Source organism: Stigmatopora argus, chromosome 9 (assembly GCF_051989625.1).
Source record: "Stigmatopora argus isolate UIUO_Sarg chromosome 9, RoL_Sarg_1.0, whole genome shotgun sequence".
In the NCBI taxonomy this organism is placed as follows: Eukaryota; Metazoa; Chordata; class Actinopteri; order Syngnathiformes; family Syngnathidae; genus Stigmatopora; species Stigmatopora argus.
This window is the reverse complement of record NC_135395.1, coordinates 11,601,512-11,612,982: the sequence shown is the minus strand read 5'-3', so window position 1 is coordinate 11,612,982 and position 11,471 is coordinate 11,601,512. Positions and strand designations below refer to the sequence as shown.

General features: G+C 42.3%; 1 long non-coding RNA gene across 1 annotated transcript in view; it reads right to left on the bottom strand.

The window, feature by feature from the left end:
* Nucleotides 1–11,148, bottom strand: part of LOC144082003 (uncharacterized) — a 33,391-nt gene extending 22,243 nt beyond the window's left edge. Inside the window, exon 1 of the long non-coding RNA XR_013303106.1 lies at nucleotides 11,002–11,148. This is a non-coding gene — a long non-coding RNA (uncharacterized LOC144082003). The remainder of the gene's footprint in view (nucleotides 1–11,001) is intronic.
* Between the last annotated feature and the right edge of the window lie 323 nt (nucleotides 11,149–11,471).

The window sequence follows — 11,471 nt, the reverse complement described above, 5'->3', positions numbered from 1 at the left end:
GCTTTGCAGGAATGCGCAGCGGCGTGCTTTGCTGAAAACTGTTTACACGGCGCGTCAGACTGAATGATGATGCCACGGCGAGGCAGAAGAAGCCAAAAAGGGGGAGAAAATCATTTTGGTTGAAATTCCCAGCGATTCGGACCCCCCTGGAGACCCCCCACCTCACTGCGTGGTCGACTTTTAACAGTGGATGATTCACCGCTAGCGTGATAGATTAGCACTTGTCTCCAATGGCGGAGTTAAAGCAGAAAAGACTTTTAGCAATGGTTTATGTCCCCTTTGCTGCTTTTTCATCTTGTTGTCCCCACCAAACCCACCCACACACACACAAACACACACACACACACACACTTACACACACACAAAATGCGTGGGCTACTAAACTAGGGCTGCAAAATTAATTCAGACCGACACCACAAGTTTTGTGGAATGCGACTTTTAAACCGGAAAGGAGTGCCGAAGAAGGCCAATTCACCTGTTAACATGTAAATGTTTGATGAAACGTGAACATTTAAAGCCACAAAGCCCAAAAAGTCTTAGCATTATTATCTAATTTAATATTTTCTGATGAAAATTTGACCCTTTGATGGTGAGTAGACACTACATCGGAGTATTCATCACTCGTTCACTGAAAGATTTGGTTCAATACAACTGGGAGGGATTGTCAGAAGGAGATGAAAGCAAAGAGTGGAAATGTAAAAAAAATGAATATTAAAATTAGATCAAGTCAGCTGTGTATTAATTAAATTGTGCACGTCTGCAGAAGAGGTAGAAAATGACCAACTAAAAAAAGCTTAAAAATGGCATTCCCGGCATATTGTTTTGTAAACCCAGTAAAATTGCATCCAAGTTTAAGAAAAATAATGTAACGGAAAAAAAAATCTGAAATAAAGAACAATTTAGTGTCACTTTGAAAATTAAAGTTCACATGAAACTTTACAGGTGAACTTTATTTAATGAGGAATTTTCAGCCAAAAGCCAAATATGTTTTAGTGAGTCACTTTGACACAAATAGAAGTGAAACTCCCCCCCAAAAGCCCCGAAAGAAACGCCTCCGATGCTTTTCTGTTCCCAGCGGCATACCTCGGAGTTGCCCGAGTGTGTCAAAAAGTGCATATTGACATTTCAAGCAATAAGAGGGAGACGCTGTTCTTTTTCTCTTTGTTTTTTTTGTCTTTTTTTTCCTTTTTCTTGGTGCCTGAACCTCCTACCAGGCTTTTCTCTGACTCCACCTTTGATCAGTGGGCCCAATCACTTCCAAATGAAACATAGAATGGAGCCCTCTCTCGCTTTCAAGCTTTAAATGCAGCCTGGCTTGCCAACTGCTTGATATTCTATTATTAGGGTGCACACAATAGATACAGTATGAGGCGCGGATGCAGCCAGTGAGAAAAAGCCGCTCGCCACCACACACTTAACAATTAGCCGTGCCAACAGAAATGTTTTGCCTTTTAACAAGATTTGTCTATGGGAGTTTTAGCTGGAGTGAGCGAAAAAAATAAAGCCGAGGTGAGACGCTCCAAAGCAAACAAAGCTCACGTATGACTTTTCGCAACTCGTCATTTACTGTCAAAATAAAAGCCGGGCTACTCGTAGCCTCTTATGTCCAGTCGTGCTTTTTTTTTTAAAAAAATTCACCATCATGGCATCGTCATAGGGGAGACAGTGCATGATTGTACCAGTGTTTTTACAGGATTTACCAATGTGCTTACTGGACGGACTCGGTGGAAAACACACACCAATGCGGAGGACGTTGGAATAACAGCAATACTGTAAACCACAATGTTACTGGGTTGAAAAACATGCATATGGGGTTTACTGTATAAAAAAAAGGTTTTGTTACTTGAACGAAAATACTGAAACGATTCATGGGAGTCTTTCAACTCGTTGAGTTGCTCTGGTATTTTAGTTTTACAAAATAAGTTTGACTTAATACCGGGCAAAATGAATGACATTGTAGTATTTGAATGATTAAGAATAAACTACATACGATGTCAATTCGGCCCTAGAAAAAAACAATAAAACGAAGTGTGAAAATGTTCACAAATGAAGTTAATTCTCTCCCTTGAGCCACAGACAAAGAAGCTTTTAAAGCAGCCATCCTGAAGTCTCCAATTTTATCGACATACACTGGTATAGTTCCACGTGTCGTTTTATTCTCAATCTACAAAATAACTGCGTCGTACACAGCCAATTACAAAGCGCTCTTAGGCACCGATGGGAAAATGAAAATCAAGGGTGGGCTCCAATTGCCTTCAGGTAAACTCCCTGACCAAACCAAAGAGGAGAACATGCAAAACCCAAGACGGCCAGGTGGGAGTCAAGATTTGAACCTGGAGACGGCAAGGCGGACACACGAACCGCTTGTCCGTGGAGCTGCCCTTCATTTCTAATCTCGGCATGTTATTCAAACATGATTTCCCCAGCCCGACATTCGCACGAGTGGAAAAACAAACACAAGTTGAGAATGCGTCCTCCATTGAATCATGTGGCCGCTGTCCATTGGTGGGAAAGTGCTGATTAATTGTGTCATAGTCCTGTGAGAAAGTACGCCTAGCGCAAAGCACTAATTACGGGCCCGGGGCGAGGGGCGGAATTGGAGGGTGGGGGGGCAGAGGGCCACTGCCCCAAAGAAAAGGGTGGTGGAAAAACTACTGTGAACAAAGGCTCATGTCATATCTCAAAACAATGAGGAGAGCGAAGAATGGCCGCAAAGGAGAAGTTAATGAGCTGTGTCACTTGGCATCCGACTGAGGACGCTCTTGTTCGCTTCCACCAGTGTCAAGATGACAAACACTTGCAATAGTTGTTGTCTCTGTTGCCGCTATCGATGCGCTGACGCATTTAAGGCCGCAGTGTCAAACATGTTTTCGTAGTTGGGGTTGCCCTTGGGGGGCCGGTCATAAGACTCAAAGGACAAAAAATGGAAAACCCCAACATAGTTCATGCCACTAGAGTCAAGTCAATCGACTTGCCGAGTTCCGATCCAATCCCTCCGCCGTGCATCTGGACGAAAACAATCTACGGATACAGAATTTCCAAAGTTGTAGTGTCCCAAAATTCACTCCTCTCAGGTGTTTACCATACTATTTAACTCAATATGGTTTAAATCGGGGTGAAATTTGACTCCATAGACTCTGTACAGAGGTGAAATACTTCTAAGGAACTCCCTTTAATATTAACACAATTTAACCATAAACAGAGCAGAAATGTTGGTTGCCTATTTTCAAGAAACAAATGACCTAACTGAACAAATTGATATTTTATTACTGGCAAAAATGCCCGCAACCTGTTGATGCTCACGCCAACCTATCGCCTGAGGTCTTTTTGCAGATCCCCGTGCCGCTAACGCGACATATTTTCACGAGCCAGGAGAAGCGAGCTCGCCATGGTGGCCGCTCTCCACAACTAACGATGACAAGTGATTCCCGCTCCACCGAATCCCCTCAGTGCAGAAGGTCAGTGGGAGGGGGTTGCAGGGAATTAGGGTCATAACTGTGCCATCAGATTATTGGATGTTTTTTGACAGCATGCTTATTGTCAGGATGTTGCTTTTAACTCATTCAGCGCCATTGACGAGTATACTCGACGGTTAGAATCTGAACGTTCACCGCCATATTCATTCCTTACGGCACATGGCGTGAAGAAAGAAGGCAGTCTGTTCTTTCAATTTGTGTGACTAGTATCAGTTTTACACTAGTTCATGTCCAATCTATTTTGTTTCCTAGGTCTACAATGTCTTCTGTGTCTGTCTTGCTACTGCAACCGAGGAAATTCCCCGAATACGGGATGAAATAAAGTTCTAATCTAATCTAAAGCGGGACGGTGGGAGAAAATCAACATTCTAGCACCATCGATTGGTCGAGAAATACGGTAGTTATGACATCATTTTAATAGTGATGTATTGACCTTGATGGGAACATCGCCCCTACCAACATGGCCGCCCTGAAGTTATTTTGATGAAAGTTCTTTTTATGCAATGAATTGAAATGAGTTTAGCACCAGTTTTTTTAAGTTTTGCCTATCGCATGAGTTTTCTAAACAGGGGGGTTCGCCGTATCGCGGCGAGTCTGAGACGATGACTCAAAGTAATGGAACATAATGATGTCTCGGCGTGGTGGTGGTGGCGGCGGGAGGGAAAAAGGCCCCTGAAGCTCTCAGGTCAGGGGTTGGACAATATGAACATTCAGCTACTTAGCTTCCTTTGCAACTTTGTGACAAAATGTGTTTGCCCAACACCAATTAAGATGCCTGTGTGTGCCCTCCGGTCAATGGGTTTGACGGGGAGAGCGCTCTAGCGACGTGACATGTCCCTGAGCACGAACAAGCCGGTCTGTGTCTTCGCCGCCGTAATTGGTGTCCCTTGCAATGCGCCGCTTCCCAGGGTCCCGGCCTTTGTGTGGCCATGGCACTGCTAAATGAGGGGAGTCAGGGCTTTAATGGAACTCCTGTGAGTTTTAAACAAACACACAGCACCCCCCCACCCCCAACGACCCGGCGCGGTGCGTAGAACAGCTGGGATCAGACTCACCCCTACAGCCATTGTTTCTTTGAGTGACGCCCTCTCGGGAGATGAGCTGTTGGTGGCCTGATTGTGGCGCAGAGCGCATGTATGCTGGTACAAAGGCAGTGTGGGTGTTAATTATTAGGGCCTGACTGGTTAACTCTTTTATGCTCGAATTATGATTTTTTTTTTTCTCAAACCTCAACGGGGCAGTCATTTAAATGTTTGGGTGGCATTGACGGAGCTAGACGTCCAATCCATTTTGACTGGGAGGGCCGGGAGAACATTCATTTGGGCCTAGATTAGACATCTATTGCCCTCCATAGCATTGGGTACACGGTCGATTGGTCGCCGGTCTTTTGGTCGCCGGTCTTTTGGTCGCCCGGAAGGTTATGGATAATTACCATTTAAATCGTTGCTCAAATTCCCTAAATACAAACTGCGAATTACTATTTAGTCATACTTAATACCCTAGTAATTATTAGGCTAAAGAAAAGCTCCAAATTTCCCGGACTTTTATTGTTTTTTGTTGGAGAACTTGTTAAGACCCTGACTGACGTAGCTTCTTAAAGGGACAACGCATGTACATACAAACTCTTATACACTCACACGCTGGCTCAGTAAAAATTCTCATGGCCATTGTTGGCTTTTTATTGATGCGTAGACCGTGTTGTTTTACCTTGTTTTGTCGCCAGTCTTTTGGTCGTCGGTCTTTTGGTCGTCGGTCTTTTGGTCGTCGGTCTTTTGGTCGCCCGTTGTTGCGGTCGGGGCGACCAAAAGACCAGGGACCAAAAGATGGCGACCAAAAGACCGGCGACCAATCGACCACACACGATAGCATTGTATGGTATAAAATAAAAATCAAACTTTACAGTGTCACTTGCCACCGTAACAAACTACATTTCTGTTTTTCTATTTTATAACTTCCTCAGAGATTGCCCGACTTCATGCAAACATTGGTGAGATGCCTTCCTCCTCTGAGGCGCCGCGTGACGTGGCATCGTCGCCAATTTCCTATCTGCTTGTTTGCCGAGCGGTCTGATTCAGAAAAGGGATGGCGATAGCGCCACAGAGCGCATTGAGGTCAAAGTTCATCCAGGTCGCACACTCAGTTTGACCTTTCCTCCGCAAGCGGCGTCGGAAGAAAGTGGAACTTCACGCGAGGTCACGTTTGAGTAACTGAAAAATGTGGAAATGTGAGCTCATGCCATTCACTAATTGCGCTCAAAAATCAAGGTCGCACGGTAGGCGCTGCGTTGTTCACAAGGATGATTTCCATTGAACTCTGATGCTCCCGGACAGGCTGGGAAAACTCTCAGGCGGGCAAATCTCTCTCCGATTTGTCAATGGGGGGCTCTCAAGCGGCGTGTTGATGTTGTGCGCTTAATGTGTTTGCGCTGGCCGCGATAGAGGGGATTAGCTCCCTTTGTGGTGGTCCCGCCGGCACAGCAGACTACTGGACTTTGAAAGCATACTTGCCAACTTACTCAGCAGACAAATCAAAGGCGATTGAAAAATGGTTTCCCCTTCGGGCACCCGCCGGACGGCTCGACCCGTGTTTGGGAAAAGGTACCACACACACACACACACGCACACACACACACACACACACACACATACAGACACTCACTGGCTGTGTTTGCAGAGCGATTTTTGGGTCAAGGTGACAAATGGCAAACATGAAATAAATCTTGTGCGAGCTGACCTCCTGCCAAGCATCCGGCCAACAATTAACCCACCGACTGGTCGAATTACTCACATCCAAGTCACCCCCCCCTAACATGTTTTACAGCCAGAGGAATAGCAAGCAAGGTTAAAGTAGGCTACTTATTCATGGGACCGTTTTCTGGTGTTAAAGCTCTTGTGATTTGAAGGACACGAAGGATATTCAATTGCTATCCAAATCAGCAGCAGACATGAATTTTGGAATTAACTTTGATTTACCGACTTTGTATTCTTTTTTTCTCCATAAATAAAATTATTTTTTTAAATTGTTGCATTCAAATACAATGCATTTGAGTTCATATTATAAGTTACATCTAAAAAAAAAATCCACACAACAGCACTCCAACTTTCTCATTCGTTCATTCTCTGTAACGCTTAGCCTTAAAAGGGTCACGGGGGTGCTAGAGCCTATCCCAGCCAACAATGGACAGTAGGCGTGGAGAGCCCTGAATTTGCAGCCACATTTCTCATATATTTGACTATTCTATTTTGAGGCAAGAGGAAATTACAAGAAAAACTATCGTATTATCCGGACTATAACTCGCACTGTTTTCATAGTTTGGCTGGGCCTGCAACCAATATTCAACAACCTGTTATGTTGTTGAATGAACGAAACGAAGGAATATTCCAGGACACACGATTGGACGTTTATCGTCTCGTTTGCAAAGGTGTGAGAGTAAAACATTTGTATTCATGTTCATAAAACAACAAATACTGTTGTTGAGTATGCTAAAGTCCAGATAAGGGCCTCTAAAGTGGAATGCAAATGTTAATGACCGCCACTAATTCTACAGGTCAATTCTTTGGGTGATTAAATAACGAGTAAGTAACGCTATATAATTTCCCTGAAAGGCCAGATTTAGGCATCACTTAATCCAGTTAAGAGCGAGCGACTACCTGACACCCGGCCCGATGTGAGGATTAGCTTTGACGCCTCGGCTGAGCTGGAGTTCAACGAGATTAATGTCAACGCGCTGACCCGCGTGAATGTCTCCATTAGCCATGGTACTTGAACAGAGCGCACCCTCGGGCTGATCAGCTGGCGCCGCTGCATCGGCATCCGGACGCCGATCTATAATTATATCGCATCCGACAACGAGGATTTTGCTCTTCTGTGTGCTCCTCTTTGTCATAACTCGGATTCTGCTGTGAAGTTTAGCTTGCATTTTTGTTTTTTTTGTGTTTTCTGCAGACCGCCAACTTATTTTTCTTGTTAATATTACTACTATTACTTGTAACTTTCTCCAGTAGAATGCTTTGTGTCATATTTATTAAATCCTAAAATGACAATTGTTATTTTTATGTCTGCAAAAAAGTTCATCGTATTTGTAATGAAATGGTATTTAAACATTTTAGTCATTAGCATCATAATAATATAACTTTAATCTCTCAAAATGACCATTTTTTTACTTGGTAAAATTCAAATCACTCTTTTTTTACTTTGACTTCAATATATATTTGACTTTTATTTGATTTGTTTCATTTAGATTTTTTAAAAATATCAGCATAAAGCATTTTCACGTCAGTCAAACTTTTTTATGGATGTTCTCGTTACTGCTAAAAGAATACGTAAGCGCTCACATGAGCAAGATTTGCCCTGGTTTTGAATATCCATCCCAAACGTGGGAGAGGCGACAGAGGTATAAATATACTTTATATACATTTATATGTTTCTTGTTCCAATTTGTGTTTTTCCAAGCCTGTTGTATTTTGTTATTGCGGGAACGAGCTGGAGAGCGTCTGGTCGCGGGCGGCAGTGTGCGGTCTGAGCGAGCGTCGGGAAGAAAACGCCTCATAGAATGACAGTTATGATAAACTTTTCCCGAAATAAAACACAGTCCACAATGTGTTGCTACAAGGTGACAAATAAAATAAACATTCGGCTCATAGGAAAGGGCCAAATCATGGTTTCAATCACAGACAGCACAAATACCAACATTTAAAAGTACAGGATTACAATGAATGTTCAAATGGGTTTGGAAAAAGATAATAGCTAATGAATGAATAGGAAAAGTCATTCCAATTACGGCATTTTCCTAAGATGAGAATCAGGTAAAAAAAATAGTTTTTTAAAACGGCGAATAGGGCGAATGTCAACTGGCTGCCATTGACAACAGAAGGCGTCCAATAGATTTTCAACTGGGAGGGACGGCAGTGAAAGACCACTAAATAAATAAATGAATACGTTTTAAAAACACTTTCCTTTTTGTTTACCCGATTCTCATTTTAGGAAAATGCCGTAATCGGAATGACGAATCCCAATTCCCTAATTTAAGAAAATGTGATGAAGAAAATCATCACGATTGTCATATTAGAAGACAATGTTATATAACACAAGTGTTTAAAAAAAAACCTGAAATTAGAAGTTCAGTTCTACTACTTAGAGAGACGACAGACATGTTTGTGACAATAAGGTGAAAACTGTCATTGCGCTTGGAATAAAATGAGATTTGGGGAAAAAGTTTGAATGTCAAAATCGTAAATAAGGATGAAATTTGTTACAGTAATAATGACTATGTAAATATAAGCGGTGAATCCTAAACTTAAGATTTCTGTCTCCCGTCGTGAGAAGACCCGTCGAGACGCTTTCCCAAAGAGATCATTGTTGAATTCAGATAAAAAGTATTAAGGTGTCATAAATTTCATCTCTGCCTTTTCTCCTTTTTGAGTGGGGAGGGGAAGGCGCCCCAGAAATGTGTTTTTTCCAAAGATTTGTGAGCCTTCGCAACGAGTACGCTAGCCCCCCTCAATCCATCCCTCCCTCCCTCCCTCAAGCCAACCGCCTTCTGGTCTTTTCCCACATACCCAGTGAAACTCAAACACGTCCAGTTTACATCTCCACTGTGCTGAGTTGCAGCGAAGCGGGAAATGTTTCCACTCGTTGGCGGAGCGTCTGTTTCATTTGAGCTCATTTTTACAGACGTCGCAATATTTGGCCTGCATTAAAAGAGTTAATCAGACTCGAGTGTTTATTGTCCACGTGCGGCCTTTACCCAACTCCGCCTATCCTCTAGATCAGGGGTATCAGACTCGGGTTGGCTCGCGGGCCACTTTAAAGTCAACTTGATTTCGCGTGGGCCAGACCATTTTAGATATACTATTTAGATATATTTTTTATAAATTGATTAAAAGCCCTGAATATTCAGTTTTTTCTAGATCTAAACCAATGTTTATTTTAGCTTTTTTTATTATATATTTTTAGATTTTACAAAATGATTTTTGAACTAAAAACACAGAAAAAAAATGATTAAAAAATTACAATAATTGATTTAAAAGGTGGAAAATCAGGATATGTAATATACATCTATACTCTTCATTTTAATTTGATCCTAAAACAGAAGTCTGCACTTTTGATTTACTTTCCCGGGCCACACAAAATGATGCGGCAGGCTAGATTTGGCCCCCGGGCCGCCACTTTGACACGTGCTCTAGATAAACTACCAATCGACCTTAAGCCTTTTCATGCACAAAGGAGGACAAGATTTGACACGTGCTACAAACCATTTCTAAATGTCATTCCTTGAGAGCCACAGTCGGAATTTAAAAGTGCATTTTTTGGCAATTTCAACCCTTTTTACGGACAAGTCATAGGTTCCCGACCACTACAATGAACCTCATCCAAATGCCAACGATCAATTCAACCCAAGTCGAGAAAGCCAAGTCCGCCCAACACCTGAAACCTTCCAAATAACAAAATCCTCGTCCCCAGGGGCGTCTCAGTGGATGAGTGCCAGTTCCATCTGATCATCTGACTGATGTCATGTTTACACAATAGCGCAACATTTCACTGGCCTGTCAAAGCAGCCGCTCACCTGGGATCGTTCAATCCCAAAGGAATCCTTCGACTCCCGCACACGCACAAGCCGTCCGTCATTGAGACGAGACTTGTTGTTGTGCATCCAACGGCGCGCGTAAACATCGCTTAATGACTAGCCTGCTGTTTGCTCAATCTTGATTGACAGATAAATGAGTGGCCAATTAACAGCAGTTAAATTAGAGCGCCGAATAGCCCCAAAAATCCAAGGGAGGAGCGCTTTGAAGGTATTTCAAACGTCCAATGCTGTGGTAGCAATTCGAAAGCTCTAACCACTGTACGAACGCCATTCAAGTCTAAAAGTAGATGGATTCATTCTAGCCTCCGGTTTATCGAAGTGACCTTATCACAAGTTGATGTTATGCAGTAGACACAACCAGGCACACCCCAATTAGCTGAGAATTTGGGGGGCACACCCCAAGAAATCTATTTTAAGGGAGGGGAAGATAGCTTTTCAGTTTGGAAGATAAGACCACCAATAAAAATAATAATTTAACTAAAGATGGAGTTCTGTCATTTTCTTTCTTGACTCAATTTTTGGGGGAGCAGAACCTCTGCTTCAAGTTACCAGCTCAAAGAGTTATCATTTTGGAAAATCCGGCTGTTTATGAAATATTTGGTTAGTTAATACTTTAGCTGTATATAATGGTGAAGTCCAAAAATAAATCACTTGCCCATCCTACTGTTTTAAGACTCATTTTGTAATTGTGTTTCTGAATGCTGCCTGGTCCAATTTTTTTTATCGTTTTGCAGCAACCAAAGTAGTCATCAATCTATTAATATGCCTTAGAAAATATACTGAGCAACAAGCAGCAAACGTGAGCAAAATGTTGACAATGGATTATGTTGCATCTAGCAGCTAGTTTTTAATGTATGCCCTTGAAAGTAGATTTTGAATAATATGAGCTCGATTCTACAATAACAAAAGAAGGCAAAAAAAAGAGAAGTTTTTACTGACTTGATCTTGCAGCTGTGTTAGACTCCTGGGTTGATTTCTGTTATTCGTCTCATTCAGGTAGAGTTCAGGTATGGCCTGCATTAGCGGCCCATGCGATTGCACACATCAAAGAAGGCCGTGAAGACGTCCAAATCGACTTCGTTCAAACAAACTGTAAAAAATAAAAAATAAAATAGAATTTAAAAAAATCAAATCACGCCAGAAATGTCAATATTTTCTTAAGCCAAGGTCAAATATTTCATCTATTTAGCCTTTTTTTTGGATGTGACAGATCGACGTAGAGTGCGCACGGTGTCGGGTTTGCACTGAACAGATAAATGAAAACACATGCGGCTTTGTACAACTAGCACTTTTTCGAGATGAAGCGATGACGAGAGATATGTATTTTCCTGACTATTTTGTCAGCACTGGTTGGTGAATTCCATCCATCTATTTTCTGTAGCCTTGTCCTCACCTCATGGGCGAGTTGA